The 15,659-nt window shown below is 35.5% G+C and overlaps 1 protein-coding gene across 5 annotated transcripts in view; it reads right to left on the reverse strand.

Moving 5' to 3' along the window:
* GRIK2 (glutamate ionotropic receptor kainate type subunit 2) overlaps positions 1-15,659 on the reverse strand; it is a 1,064,497-nt gene that overhangs the window by 777,533 nt on the left and 271,305 nt on the right. The gene's annotated exons all lie outside the window — the stretch shown is intronic.

The following is a 15,659-nucleotide window of genomic DNA, read 5'->3' on the forward strand; positions in this document are numbered from 1 at the left end:
CCTGAAAGATGGGGAAAGATGGGGAAAACTTTCGCCTGAGTGTGGGCACCCTAGTTCATTTGAATGCGGCTTGCTCATATAGCTCAGCATGGTCCTGAAGAGAAAAACACAACCTCTCTGATCTAAACCAAGGTATCCTCCCCAGCTTCCTCAAATAACATATTTTGTAAGTTCAAATTCACTGGTCATTTTCTTCTGATTTACAGTATACCACTGTGCTGTATGTGTCATGCAATAAACTATTCATGAGAACATTTTCAGCAGAATTACTGGGGGCGGGGTGGAGGGCAACCTTGAAACCTGCATTTACCGACATCAAGGTCCTCTTGTCTCTCTTACTCTTCTCTTTGTAAAAACATTGTTAGCACCTTATTACAATACTGCAGTTGTTTGACATTTTCCGCATGTCACTAACAACTGATTTCTGAGTTTGATGAGAACATTTTCAAGTGCTTCTAGAATGCAGTATTGCATATCTCAGGCCTACCGAAGTTGTATCTGTACCTTTCCTATGTAAGCTTTTGTCTCTTCATCTCTTCTTGGACTTCCATGTGGTGTTTGGCATTCTTTTCCTAATTCTGTTTCCTGAGTGATCCCTAAACTCATTTTGTAAAACAGTCCTGATTCTACCCCTCTTCTTTATGTTTATCTAAATAACACAGTTCTCTTAAAACAGTCAATGCATGTTACTTGAATGTTTTAGCATATGCATGTTGTACTCACTTTCTCGTTTGTGTGCTTTTTTTTTTTCCTTTTCTCAGTCACTTGACCATATTCTTTCTTTTTTTCTTTTAATTATTTATGTTTTAATTTCCACTCTCATTTTTTTTCTATCTATGCTTACAAGATGCCTCATTACACAGTGGGGAAGTATGGAAGAAGGAAGTAATCTGGGGTTAATCCTGGCATATTAACTGTCTCTTTGACCTTGGGCAAACCACTCTACCTCTCTGGGGCTCAATTTCTTCATTTGTGAGAAAGGAGTTCGGGTTTTTCTGTGAGGTTACTGCTAGTGCTGGAAATTCTGTAATTGCAAGAATCAGTAACTATATCCATAACTGTATGTCTATATACCTATTTTGCTGTTGAATTCTATTTCTTAGACTAAGCTAAAATCACACCTTTTTTCCTCCCAGTTTCCAACTATAAATTCTACAATATCATATTACTTATGTTCCTTATTTTTACTTTACTTTTACTTTTTAATTAATTTTTTTTGTCTGAACTCTATAGAGAAATTGTATTGTAAAATTTGTAAATAGCCTGCTCTGTAAGTCTCAAACCTGGGACTTCGTTATGCTACTCAGTTTGTGAGTGCATGTGTATACACACGCACAAACACACACACGCACACGCACATGCATGCTCTGATACTTTACACACACTTTGCTGCCTGTGGGTGGAATCATACTTGTCTAAGTTCAAAGCCTAATGATATACTTTTCTCTCTGGGTCAGAGTTCCCTCACATGTGAAAAATAAGTAGTGTCCCTATCTTCGAGCTCTGTTCTGAGGACTCAAATAATTTGCATAGTGTTCAACAAAGTTCGGTACGTAGTAGCTCTTAAACTCTTCCCTTTTCATTATTTAAATACCGTTTCAAATGGAACATGTAACAGTTCCTGTGGCAAGTTGAACTGCTTTGTCCTCCATGCAGGGCACCAGAACTGTGACTCTAGTGGAAAGGTGAGGTCCTTCAAATCCCTGGATCTATTTTTAATAACATCTAGAAGAGTTCTTTATTTGAAGATTTTCTGGCAACGATAAAAGGATTTGTTGGCAATGACTAAATATATTCTCTGTAAAAGAAAACTACATGAAGTTTATTATTTGATACGCATGACAATTCCAGTTCACTTCCTCTTCAGTGAGGAACTGGTACACCACTTGGGCAGTGTAATCAAAGAGATAATATTTGTATTGGCTCTGCATAGAACCTCTTCTGGATTTTGTCTTATGCAGATTCCTCCCTCTTTGCCCAGATAGGACTCCTTTCTCTTCTTACCATGAAATTGATGAACCTAGCTCCTTATCCTTATTCTTTGCCTTCTCTTCTATTATAATGGAAGACATGCCCTACCAACCTTCCACTTGTACTCCAGATCCTATTTCCACTCTGAGGCTTTTCTTCTGCAGTCACCCCTACCCATTTCTCCCCTGCATTATCAATCACTTCTCTGCCATGTCAATCCATCTGCTATTGACATATTCTTGGATATACTCTCTTTAAAGTAGAAATCTTCTGCTTCCATCCTAAATCCTCATGTAGTTAATATTCTATCTCTGATCCTTTTCACAGCAAAACTTCTCAAAAGTTTATTCTCATGGCCTTCACTTCTTCACTTGCATTCATTCTTCAAGCACCCTGGCTTTTTCTCTTTTGAACACAATTTGTTCTTTCTATGGCAATTAATAAACGATCACCTGGTCAAATCCATGCTTATTTCACTGGTCATCTCTGCCTTGGCCTCTCAGCAGCATTCATAGAGCACTCACTTTTTCTTAAAATATTTCTTCCCTTTACTTCCATATCATGCAACCTTGGTTCTCCTTTATCCTATCTTCTATCTCCTTTGCAGGATCCTCTTCCTCTCCAACTTCTAAATATTGGAGAATCTCAGGACTTAATCTTTCTATATTTAATCTCTCTATCTGTAATCTCTTCCAGTTCCATGGATGGAATTGGTACTTTTCAATTGACTTCCAAAATCTTATCTCTAGCACCCAAGCTCTGCTCTAATATATCCTGTTTTTATACCTAGATATCCAGTAGATATCTCATACTTGATATGTTCTAAATCAGACTCTTAATATAACTTCCTAGGTTCTTCTAATTTTCCCCATCTCAAATGTGGCACCATCAACTTTCCTGTTATGCAAGTTAAACCATAATCTCACCCTTGACTCCTCTCTTTCCTCCCTCCTCACCCAAACTTAATCTACCTAAGTTTCACATGTTATTTCTATCCATTAAATATATCCGAAAATATCCACTTTTCTCTACCTCAGATGCCACTAAGCCCAGTTAAGCCATCATCATCCTTCCGTATTATTGGAGCAGAGAACTTCAAGCAAAAGAGGATTAAGTCATAGTGCTGATGTGTTTATATAACAAGGAGTTGCCCCTTCTTCAGCCCTAGCTTTCCAAGAAGGAATTTTAATGGGTAAGAAAATGATAAGAAATACTATATTTACTCTATTAGAGGAAGGACTGAAGTGAGGAGGGAGTGGAAATATAAATACACAGAATACATGGGCCAAATATACATGACATTCCTTTCTTGGAAGATCCCTAAGGATTGACTAGGAGGAAAGCATAAAGGTAGTATTTTAAAAATTAAATTAAAAAATAAACCTATTTTAATGTGTTAATTCAAAGTGACTCCAAAATGCATCAGTTCAGTCTTTCTATTTTGAATATGTTAAATCAGCAACTTTTTTTTTTTTTGAAGGACCAGAATCTTTGTATTTTCAATTTGGTGTGGTAATAATTGAGATTTGAAATATCCTTTGATATAAAATATCTTCATGTGTAAAGTTAGAACTTTAAATAATTTTCACTTACTCCTCCTGTATCTTTACATCTCCAACTTTCACATAGCCCAAGAAATGGTCATTTGGAACATTACTATGTAATCCCCTCATGCTCTAAAGTACTACATTGCTGGTACATAAACACATAATATATATTGACTCAGTTTTTATTGTGGGGTATAGCAAATATCTCCTTCCATTTATGTTAATATTGCAATTCTCCTAAGGTCACTTCACTTTGGGGAAAAAAAAGAGGTTCTAAGTTTTTTTTGTTCATTTATTTTGCTTATTCCTATGCCATGTTTATGGAGCCTGGCATGAATGAGTGATGCAATGTAATGATGGAAAGACACTCGGAATGCTCTGCTCAAGTGTATACATTATGAACCTCAGTGGTTGGCTTTCCTTCCTTCTGGAGAAGACAGACTGTACTGTGATCTTTCCAAATATTTTAAGATACATTTTTTACCTGGGTTTCTCCCATTACCATTTTTATTACCTACCTTCTACCAACCAATAATTTTTCTCCTGTCCTCCACCTCCCAAGATGACTTTATTTTCCTGTTATTTTTCAAATATATGTCAATCAGAACTTTAAAGCTGTTCTACTCTATAGCATGTTCTCATTGCAATTTTGCTGAAAACATTTGTGCAGTTTACTCTTTCAAAATTTCCTTTGAGTTCCGTCTTGCCCACTGTCATTCTGTCTGACTGTATTTTCCAATTATATTTCTCTCCTATTCTTGTTTCCACTTCTGCTATACATTCTACGTTTTTATCTCTATAACAGTATCTGTTATCCATAGTTTTTCTGACCTTTACTTTTTTTGTGTGTGATACTCTTTATTCTTGGCTTACTCAGAGGAAACACTAAAAAATCATTTCAAAGTTCTGGCTTCTTTTTTTCCTCATGTATTCTCCAAAATCAGATCTGTTTCTTTCTCCACCCAATCTGAAGCGTACAGCAAATTCATTATTAACAAGGATTTTAATTATCTCAAACATGCCTCTTGTATTCAATCCAACTGAGTCTCTAATCAGTGTTCCCTGGTTGAACAACTCTTCTCAGCCCCCCTATGGCAAATCTTCACTGTGATTCTTCCCTTAAAAGCATCACCAGCAGCTCTGCATCCTCCTAGAGACTGAACGATTTCTTTAAGCTTACTCTTAAGCTCCTCCCTAAACTAGCTCTTAAAAACAAACAAACAAAAAAACTAACCCAGCAGGTGAGTTTGCTTTCCTTTTCCTTTCCCTTCATTTATCTTTTCCACACTAAATCAGTTTCTCACCATTGCTTCTTTTTTTACAGAGCACACATTTGCAGGTAGCCTGGACACTGAGTGTGAGCTTGGCTGGAGCAGAATAACACCACTGAGCTCATCACAAGCGAACTCTGCCTGGCTGGTACCTGCTGTGGCTCTCCTTCTCCACAAGGACCACAGAAGTCTGAGCACAAACTGAACTGTTGCTTTCCCCTGACTCCTCCAACACCTGTGCTACCTGGGTTTTTACCCTTAGATTAAAAACTGAAAATTGTTTTAGGAGTCCTGGACACTTTAGTTCTGATGTTTTCTTTAAATTAAATGTTCTTTGCTTTCCTCACTCTTTGTTCTTCTTTTACCCCTCATCCCAGGGGCAGTCATGCTGCCTCGTCAGAAATACAAGCCTCTTATACAGGTATAAAAGGATCCAAAAACTAAATTCAGTAGGAACTCTATTTGAACTACATTTGCTCTAGAATTTGTAATAAGCTTCTAACCTCAAAATTACAGAGGTCTGCTGTGATCTAGTCTGGCAGGGTATCACAATTAAAGAAATATAGTCAAAAAAAGTAAATAGAAATTATTTCAAATCTGCATTCATCTCTTAAGAAAGCCCAAAAGGAAAAAAAAAAAAAAAAAAGAAAAAGAAAGCCCAAAAGGCATAGCAAACTACCTTTAAAATCCTTTCTAGCCATCATTGCCACTCTCAGTATTCTCTACACAGATGGAAATCCCTCACAAAGCCTCACATGGCTCTTCTCTCTTTCCATATTTTCTCTCTTAAGCTAATGGCTAAAAATCACTTTTTTTGTTCATCACCGCAGCTCTCTTTGTCTATATACTACTTTTGAATTCTCCTTTCTATATACACATGCCAACACTTCATCCACACTATGCCTTCCCCAGAAGCCCAAGCTCTCCATTTATGGAACACTCCATACTGCAAAAGAAAGAGGTGCATTGAATTACTTCTCTGACAAGAATCAGAACGTTGTCCAAACTGTACAACAAAGGAGAGTCCATGAACTGACTCATCAATCAAGAAGAGACCCCTCCCTTATTTGAAGGGGGCACAAGAGAGAGAAAGGATATGAATGTGATAAATATGTCATTATATTTTATTTTTCTAAAGTTCAAAACCATATTAGTTGGCAATTTCTTGCACACACAAAAAAGATCTAGGAGAGATATTATCTAACTGTACTCACCCTCCATGATGTATATAATGTAACCTCTCTACATAAAGGTCTAGAATCATATCTAGAAAACTTTTGGAATGTGGTAGTGACAAGAACACTGGTCTAAGCGTTAGAATACCTGGAATTAGACTGCACTATCACTGACCTTAAGTAAATCACTTGCTGTCTTAGTTTATGATTCCCAGAAGCAGACAAATATTTAAGTCCAATTAGCAGACTTGGAAGATGACTCCAAAAAACATGTGCTGAGTAGGGGAGTGAGATAAAAAGGAAGAAGTCAGCAACAGAGGTATTATGAATCAAGTTACCACTGTGGGCAACTGAAGTTTATTTTTCTGGGAACTCTTAATATATAGGGGATTCCCCTTTAAGTCATCCCACTCCAGGATGAGGCAAGTAGGGTATTTAAACAGTAATTCCTATGAGATATTTGTTGAAGTCTTCTTTTGGGAGGGGTATTAATTCCAGCCTGCTCTTAGAACAGACAGGGAAGGACCCATTGATTAGAGTAGGCGCTCAAAGTATCAAAAATCCTATTAGTTATAAGTTTTGGCAGGGTGTTTGGAAATAATAAATATCAAGGAACTATGGTAAGGACACTTGTCATGCCTTGCTGCATTCTTCCCTTGCACTATTTAGATTTACTCATACCACCTATGAAAGTCACTATCCTGTCACTGATTCGCAATTTCTTTTTAAAATTACATTAGAAGTGGTAGTGGAACAAGTCACAGTCCCCACTGCTTCACTGATCCTGACCATAACTGATATGCATTATCCTTCCTTTATCACTCATGCTTGCTTTTCCTTTATCCTCATCTAGTCCTTTAGCTTCTCTAGGTTGCTTGCCTAGTAGGGTGACTCAGACTTTAATCCCTGAGGGATCTGACCTCCTGGTTATTTTATCCTTGTCAGATATGGCTGACTCAAAGTTATTATCAGGCAAGGAAGCATTTAGAGGGAACTTACTGGATCCTCTGGCCTCCAAACATACTCTTCCCTGCTCCCATTAGGTAGTAACAATTCCACCTCCTCTGAAAAATCAGGGCCATCATGCCAATATGGTAACTTCTTTCTTTGGCTGTTTGTCTACTATTATGAGAAGCACAAAATTACCATTTGATAGCCCTAGCTAAGGTTCAATGGAATGTCCCTTGACAGAAGACGTACTTTCTGCTCCTGAGAACCTCTAATCCAGCAAAATTTAAAGTTGTTGTTCCAGAAATCACAAATTCCCTAATCAGACTGATTTTAAGATGGCCTAGTCTTACTTCCTATCATATATATATATATATATATCAGGAACACAGAGTCCTATAATGGCAATCAATTCAAAGTATGTAACATCTCAAGCAGAGCCCTCAGAGCTTCATCCCCCAGTTGACTCTATAAGCGTGCCTTTAAGAACTAAATTACACAGCATTTCATCAGGTCAGCAGCTTCTGGGTAGGTGATGCACAAAATGGTAGAACTAATGGGTGCCAAGAGCATGTCCATTGTTGAAACTTCATGCCTGATAGTGGTTCCCTTGGTCCAAGCAACATCATGTGGAATTCCAGTATGATAAATCAGGTACTTTGTGGACACCCTGATTGTGGTGCTGGAAATGTAAAAGATCACATTTACTGGCAGCTTGATAGCAAGCTTATGAGCATAGAAATAATAAATGACAAAGGGTTATGGGTGGAACATTGACATTATCTGCTGACTTCCTGAATCTCAGTTTCTTCATCTATAAATTGGACCCAATAATAATGTATCTCAAAGGATTTCTATGGGAATCTGCTTCTGAAGTTTTATAGAAATGTAAGCTATAAATATGTTTTTTGATAGAAGCTACAAAAGAAATATCATTGCTTCAAACTCCAGAAAATGAGAACCTATCTTGAGTTTTCTTTTAATTTTATTTCATACTTATCTACCTGTGGTTTATATGTGCTTTAAATCGAAGATATAAAAATTAGGCTACCAAAAAGAAAATCTATCTTAACAGATAATTAAAAAATAAGATTTCCAATTCCAAAAAAGTTTGTTGCTCTTATAACACATATAAAAGAAACTAAGAATAATTATTTTTAAAAAGAAAATCTGTAATCAAATACTTGGACGGTTAGTGGAGGGGAAGGTCATTTACATGTTTAATGTTTGATTGAGATTTTAATCTAATCTATCAAATCAAAGAATTCATTTATTTTAGAAAATAAAATTGCTGAATGATACCCTTTATTTCTAAGATTAATAAAAGTCATCCTTAGAGTAGATTTTAAAATATTATTTCAAAACTTTCTGATTTGCTCTAAAAGTCTTAACAGTATTTTCTCCCCATGAGCACCAACTAACATTACTTTATGTTCAGCAAGTACACATTCATTTTTGCCAAGATCCAGGTTCTGTTAAGCTGTATTAATTTTTGTGGACTTTATAGGGAGGAAATGATGGGATAGCCTTAGGACCATGAGGCCACATTATGAAATGCAAGAGCCAGTCTAGTAGAAAGAAAAAGTCTACTCAGAAAGAAAAGGCACTGGGCTGAGGCTATATAGAAGAAAGAAAGTTTAATGGCACAGAGAAAGCATTTTTGTACCAGGAAGTTATTTTTATAAGAGAAAGAACAGATCTGACCTAGTTGGTTCAGATGGTAATGTTCGTGAGTAAGAGATCCTCAGGGAGACAGAGTTCTCAGAATGAGAGTGTCAACTGACTGTTGGATTTGGTTATCAATTATATCTTTGGAAATACTATTTTCCAAAAGAGACAGTTTCCATTTTAACAAATTTCTTATCATGATTAACTGTAATTGCTTTAACTAAAATATATTTCTTATTAGAAATCATTATTAATAGTAACTTTTATGATACTATTGCAAAATCTGTTTGCACGTTCCTGAGGCTATTCACCAGTAACTAAGAAATAGCTATTATCTCTCCTCACCCAGTGCCAGCAACATAAGAATGAATATAAAATCTTAGGGGCATCGGAGAAGTGTAGTTAGAACTGCCTCACACCTCAAAGCAATATGAAAAAATAATGCACAAAGTCACACTTGGTAAAAAGACTGTGGTGAGATCATTCACATCCTTTCACAAAGGACAAACATGAAAAGCCAAAATTCATTAGTGACAACAAATACCTGCCTTAAGGCTTACAGCTTGAGGAACCAGGACTTATGACTATACCAATGTTCAAGATTCATGTTCTCTTTTGTTCACACAGAGAATCCCGCACATGATTAAAGGTCTGTTTCTCCATCACATCCCCTCTTGTGCTCTTCCCACAAAGAAATGTTTTCATTCTCATCAGCCTTGGAGATAGCAATACCATATTTTCATTCCCACACTCAGGAAAAATTTATATATTATAAAGTAGATTGACATTATGTATCTTACCACCTGTAGCAAAAAGCTGTTTTTTAAAAATATATATATATAATGTGTATGTTGTGTATGTATAGCTTAAATGTTCAATAAATTTTAATCTTAACTACTTGAATACTTATGCTTTTCTTTTAGCAGCATACAAGTATTTCCATGTAGTATCTCAAACTGGTGTTCTCCAGGAAATAATATTTTTGGCAATTATTTTATGTATCTAATATACTATGCTTACTTAGCAATTTGATTTAGACTTAATTTACATAACTGACAAAATATTCAACTAATCTACTCACTGTACCACAGTTTTAAACATTAAATATAAACAGGTACCATATTTGCTTCAAACACCTGAATTTTCAAAGACAGCAAATTTTAATGCAAAGGAAATTTTGTGAACTAAGCAGGTCACCTTTATATAACACTGCCATTAAATACCTACTACAATCATCTTATAAATTTACAAGAACCTGTTTTAAAATACTTTAATGTATACTCATGATGTTTAACAAAAAATTGGGATTCCAATCTAAATTCAAAATATGTAACTATCATAATAAGTAAACATAATAAGTAAATATATTTGGCTTTAACAGTATGAATTGCTCTGAATATTTTAAATTTTCCTTAAGTGACTAAATAAAAAAAAATGAAAAAAATGAGGGGAAGGATGAGAATGGAACTAATATTTATTGAATACTTTTCTCTGGGTCTCTGTTTTCAGCATATTACATACATCCTCTTAAACAGCAATTGTCTTCCTATCTATTCTTTAAATCAAGGGTTGGGGATTATATATATATTTTTTCTGTTCAGGGTTAAATAAGGACTATTTAAGGCTTTGCAGGTCTCTGTTGCAACTGTCACCTCTGTTGTTGTCTGTGTCTGGAATTGGTAGCATTGAGCTTCTCCTTCCATAGGGCTGAGTTGCCCCTGAAAAATGGCTACTCTTGCTAAGAAGGGATGACATTAAATTTTTATGTTTCTTTTTATCTCATCCTGTCAAAATTTATTCCTGAATTCATTTATTTTACATACTTGGTATATTAGGAAAGTAGTACATGCATGCAATGTGTAAATAAATATGCATGTGTTAATGGTACATTTGCAAATATTTTTGCTAACAGAGCTGTGCAAACGGGTTTAAAAAAATAAAACACTGCACCAGACCATAAACACCACAAGAAGAGGGATTATGTCTGTCTCTGCACCCTTCACAGGGCCTTGAACATGATTACCCTTCAATAAATTCTTGTTTAATAGGTAAATGAATAATAAGTATCTCTAACTCACTGTCTTTAATAATTAGTTGGAATTGTTATATGTATGCTAGAGTAACTAAGACTGTATTTGTAAAAACAAATTATTCTAGGCTTGCTTTCATAAATAGGCAAAAATCAATTCATAAATAATAGCATCCATTTGCATATAAACAATGTTCTAAAGTCTCCTAAAATTATGTTGTCTCTTTCATAAAGGTTAAACACCCCCCACCATCTTCTTTAAGCTATTCGTCTATTCAGTTAAAACTTCCTTCAAGATAACACAAAGGGAAATGTCAGCCCTGGCAAATGATCAGAAATTCCAAATTAAGTAGAATTTGAATTAATGAGGTTTTATCGTATCTTCAAACCAACAAAAATCATTTACTATGTTCAAGGTCATTACTTCCATTTTTAAAGGATAAATTTAACTTTTAAGTAAATGTGTGCTCAATAGTGATTCTCTAAGCTCTATGGTGTATTCATATCTTGAGAATCATGCCTTGGGAAACATTAAAATAATTATTGCTATTAAACTTCATGTCTTCAGTATAACCAACACCATATTTTTATAATTTTTCAAATCATGTCATTGCTTTATCATTTCCTTTACTACAGCCATCCTTGACATACTAAAAATATAAAACTTTTCCTGTTTTTAATGTAATCTTTTGTATACAGTTGTTTTTTGTTTAAAGCAATTCTGATTATCTGCCTCCAACTCCCCCCAACCTCTTTTTTTTGGGGGGGGAGTTCCCTTTCTCTACTTCTCTTTCAGTCGTAAGAAATTTCCTCTTGCTGGCAAGTAACCAGGATGAAGTGACAGAAAGCTTAGCAGGGCTTGATCGCTGAGATCAAGAGATTAATATATCTGATATCAGAGATTAGTATATCTCTGATATATTAATAAATATATGTATTCACACACATACACACATTTAGGAATTATATATATATATATATATATATATATATATATATATATATATATATATATATATATGTGTGTGTGTGTGTGTGTGGATATTCCTAAGGAATATATCTCTTAACCAAATGCAATCAGGCCAATTCTAACTAAATTAATATCTTGTCCTAAGTACAACCAGGTTGTGATCACCAACAAAATTCAACATACTCCTAATGCACACACATTCTAGGGCAAAATAGCATTTTTAGTTGCATGTGCCAATGTATTTAACATGATCTAAGAAATAGTATCTTTTCAGTTTCTGCTATAACTGAAATATCTTATCCCCCCCGCCCCGAGTTTCCAGGACAATGATCAATTTAAACCTATAAGTGAGAACACAGGTTAATTATTACCATTTATTGATTTACCACATTGGCAATTTTCCGGGTGAAATTCAAAACTGACCCCCATTCATGGAGGGCAAAGGGAGACTGAAGAAAGAGGCAGGCCATTCCAGGTTGGTAGGTGGCAGGTTTACTAAGCAAGGGAACTTACATAAGTGACTTATCTCCAGTGGCTGCACGATGAATAAATCTCCACACCTGCCTGCCAGAACCTTAAAAGTTTATATGGAGACCTTAATGGGGTTCAGTCACACATACCATCTAGATGGTCTCAACAACTCATTGATCTCTCATGGCTGTGTCCTTGAAAGGAGCCCCCCTGTGGGAATGGCCGGCAGAATGTACACTCCAAGTACAGAGGAGACGGTAAAGAGACTGATTGCCTGGGTCCAGCTTGCAGGTCAACAAGAGGTCACATCGTCTCCATGACCTCCTCCAATACCATTAGCTCAGGGAAAGTCCTGTAGCAATTCCCCAAAGAGGGGAAGCTCTGAAGGAGAACATTCTGTATGAAACAGCAGTATTTAGCACTGTATTTTCTACCTTCTTCCTCTTCTTTTCCTTTTTAATGGCCATTCTTCTTATTAATATTACTATTATCTGGAGTTTCTTTTATCCAACACACAGGGAAGCAAAATACATCCCTATATAAAAATATAGGTACCCCAGTAAAGTTCTCCATGCTAGCTTTCCCAAGGTAAGGTTCCTGGGTCATATTAGGGGCTTTTTTAATGTAATAATTATTTGCTGATCTAATTAGCATTATAAGAGAATGCCACTTCCTCACATTTCTAGGAAGACCTTAATATTTTCTCTAATTCAATTTTGTGATGGTATAAACACACCATTTATGCATATACATATTAACATCTGATTTTAGAATTTTAGAACTATTGTATTGCTTCTATCATGTATTGCTTACTCTGATCTTCTGACTTGTTTCTTACTTACCTTTTAATCATGTGAGAGGATAAATTTTTTGTGTGTCTTTACCATCATTAGTATTCTTCCTCTCTTCTGCAAAGTCAGGATAGGATATTTAACTGCTAAAAATTTTAACCCTTTATCATATGTATCATTCTCTACACTGTTATGGATTTTTCATACATTTAACGACTGAAATACATTTCAATTCCACAGGATCTAAGATTTCAATATTGTTAAGAAGATATTCTCTACTTCTACAAGGTGAAATGGACATTCCTTTCCTTCTTTTTTATCAGTTATTATTTTTTTCCATTGAACTTTAAGAAGCCCCCAGAATAATTAACTAGCACCAAACTTCTGAGTGAACTTGCTGCCTGTATTCAGAGTTGCTGAATTTGCAGCAATGTTTAAAAAATAAATAAATAAAAGCAACTGGGACCAAATATACCTCACTCTGGCCAACTCCAAATACACTGTAGTTCTGAGCTCCAACACGAGCTTCTTTGGTCTCTTTAGAAAAGAGCTCAGAGTGAGACCAAGACTTGAAGTTGGTTCTTCCTCTGAGACAGTCCTGTCCATGAGGACTGGGACCATGAGGTTGCCTGGGACCGTGCTCCCTCAGCTATCTTTATCCTATTCCACAGTCTTTATAGTGATGTTCCACAACTACATATTTTATTTGAGGCAAGTTTTAATTCATTTCAAGAAAAATGGCATTTCTCCCCCATCAGAAGAAGAAGGTACCAGATTAACGAATAATCTTGAGTAAAAAAAGAGATCAAAAGAATAGGAATGCTAGAAACTTCATCTTTCAATATAGAGAGTAATTCTGTCTAAAATTGATAGAACAAGAAAAATAACTGAAACTGAATTTTTATAGTAACAAATACAAGAAAAATGAACTAAAAATAATATAATCAGTACTACATTGTTATTACACAATTGTTACATCAGGAAGAGTGGGAACATAACATGGAGTGATGGTGTAAATGAGTTAAGTCCTTGTCTTGCTTAAAAAGATTATGTTTAAAATTGATAAGTCAAGAAAGAAGACTATAAGCATGTAATTAGAGGGCCAGATTCAATGACAAGAAGAACTAAAAATGGAAATAATTAAGTTTGGGACTGGGAATAGTGCAGGGTAGAGCAGATGAGAGGGAAGGTAGAACCATATAAGACTTCTGCTCTGCACAATTGCATATTTTAGCCATGTACATATGCTACTTCCATAAAAATGAAATATACGTACATAAAGGCAAACTATCTCAATGATCAGTCTTAGCATCACCAACAGTTAGGCATTTTCTTCTCATATTAAAATTAAATAAAAAGATATGTCAATGCATTATTTTGCTTTGAAAACAACCTAAATGCAATAGAACATTTACTGAAATGGAACAGTTTATTGAAGATACATGGAATACTTTTTTTAAAGCTAAATAAGACAAGAAAGAAACAATCAACCAAATTCCAAAACATTGGACATTCTAAAGGACAAATGATCTAGTTTTCTAACAAATAATGACAAATTGAAAAATGACATAGCAGAAAAGGGACTGAAGAGACATACAATATATATGTGAACCACAATTTATTCCTGATTTGAACACACCAACTGTAAAAATGCATCTTTGAGAATAGGAAAATTTGAATATATACTGGATATCAGATGACATTAAGAAAGTACGATTAATTAGAATAGGTGTGATAATGGCATTATGAGTATGTTAGAAATGTTTTTGCAGTTAGAGATGAATATGAAAGTATTTATAGGTAAAATGACATAATATATTGGATTTTCCTTAAAAATATCTCAGCAAAATACAATGTTGGCAGTAATAGTGATAAATGAAAAATGACAATAATAATACTTGTTGACTCCAGGTGATAGGCATATTGGGGTTCACGATACAGTACTATCCTCTCTACTTTTGATGTATTTGAAAGTTTCCATAATAAAAGGGTTTTAAATTTTAAGAAGTGGGCAGGCTCGGATATACTGGGAGATTTTCTTTAGTAATCGACGAACATGTAAAAAAATAGATAAGCAAAATTAAGACTAAGATCAAGCAATGTCATTATGACATACCATTCCATACCTTTTCCTATGTGGGTATATAAGAAAGTGATGCTTTCCAATGAAAGAAAAATGATTTATCTTGAGACACAGGAACTGAGAGTGGGGCTAAGCACTGAGCTGATTCTAGGGTTGGTTTGTGACAACTTGGAAAACACTGGACTCAGCTTCTATAGACTTGCCTTGGAAATGGGGTGATGAGTAGCAATAAAAGAACCATACATTTAGGAGTACAGACAATCTCACCATTGAGTATTTCTGGTGAGAAAACAAAACACTGAACAAGGGATTCCTCCCTCATGCCCTGAGGCACCCTGTGCTGGGTAGGAATGTACACTGATAGCAGGAGCCTCAGCCCTAAACTTACCTTTTCATGCTGACCAAGTATGGAGACAACATCTTCTTCCTGTCTTGGAAACTTAGGGGTGTAGTGACATATTATGGAACAACCAGTATTCAGTAGTAACATACAGTTCTGCCCTCAAGGGAGGGCTTCTCAATTCTGGCTCTTACAAAATGGCTAGGAAAACCAGGATGGGGCCTTCGGGATGGGAAAACAGCCTTAAGTATTCATGAAAATATCACTGAAGAAAGAACCCAAGGAACGAAAAACATTTCACTAGTCCTTGTAGGAAGGGACTCTACTGCTGTGCTTTGGGTACTATAGAAAAGCCATTATCAGGACCCTGGGTGGCTCAGTGGTTTAGCACCTGC

This window comes from Canis aureus, chromosome 7, assembly GCF_053574225.1.
Source record: "Canis aureus isolate CA01 chromosome 7, VMU_Caureus_v.1.0, whole genome shotgun sequence".
In the NCBI taxonomy this organism is placed as follows: domain Eukaryota; kingdom Metazoa; phylum Chordata; class Mammalia; order Carnivora; family Canidae; genus Canis; species Canis aureus.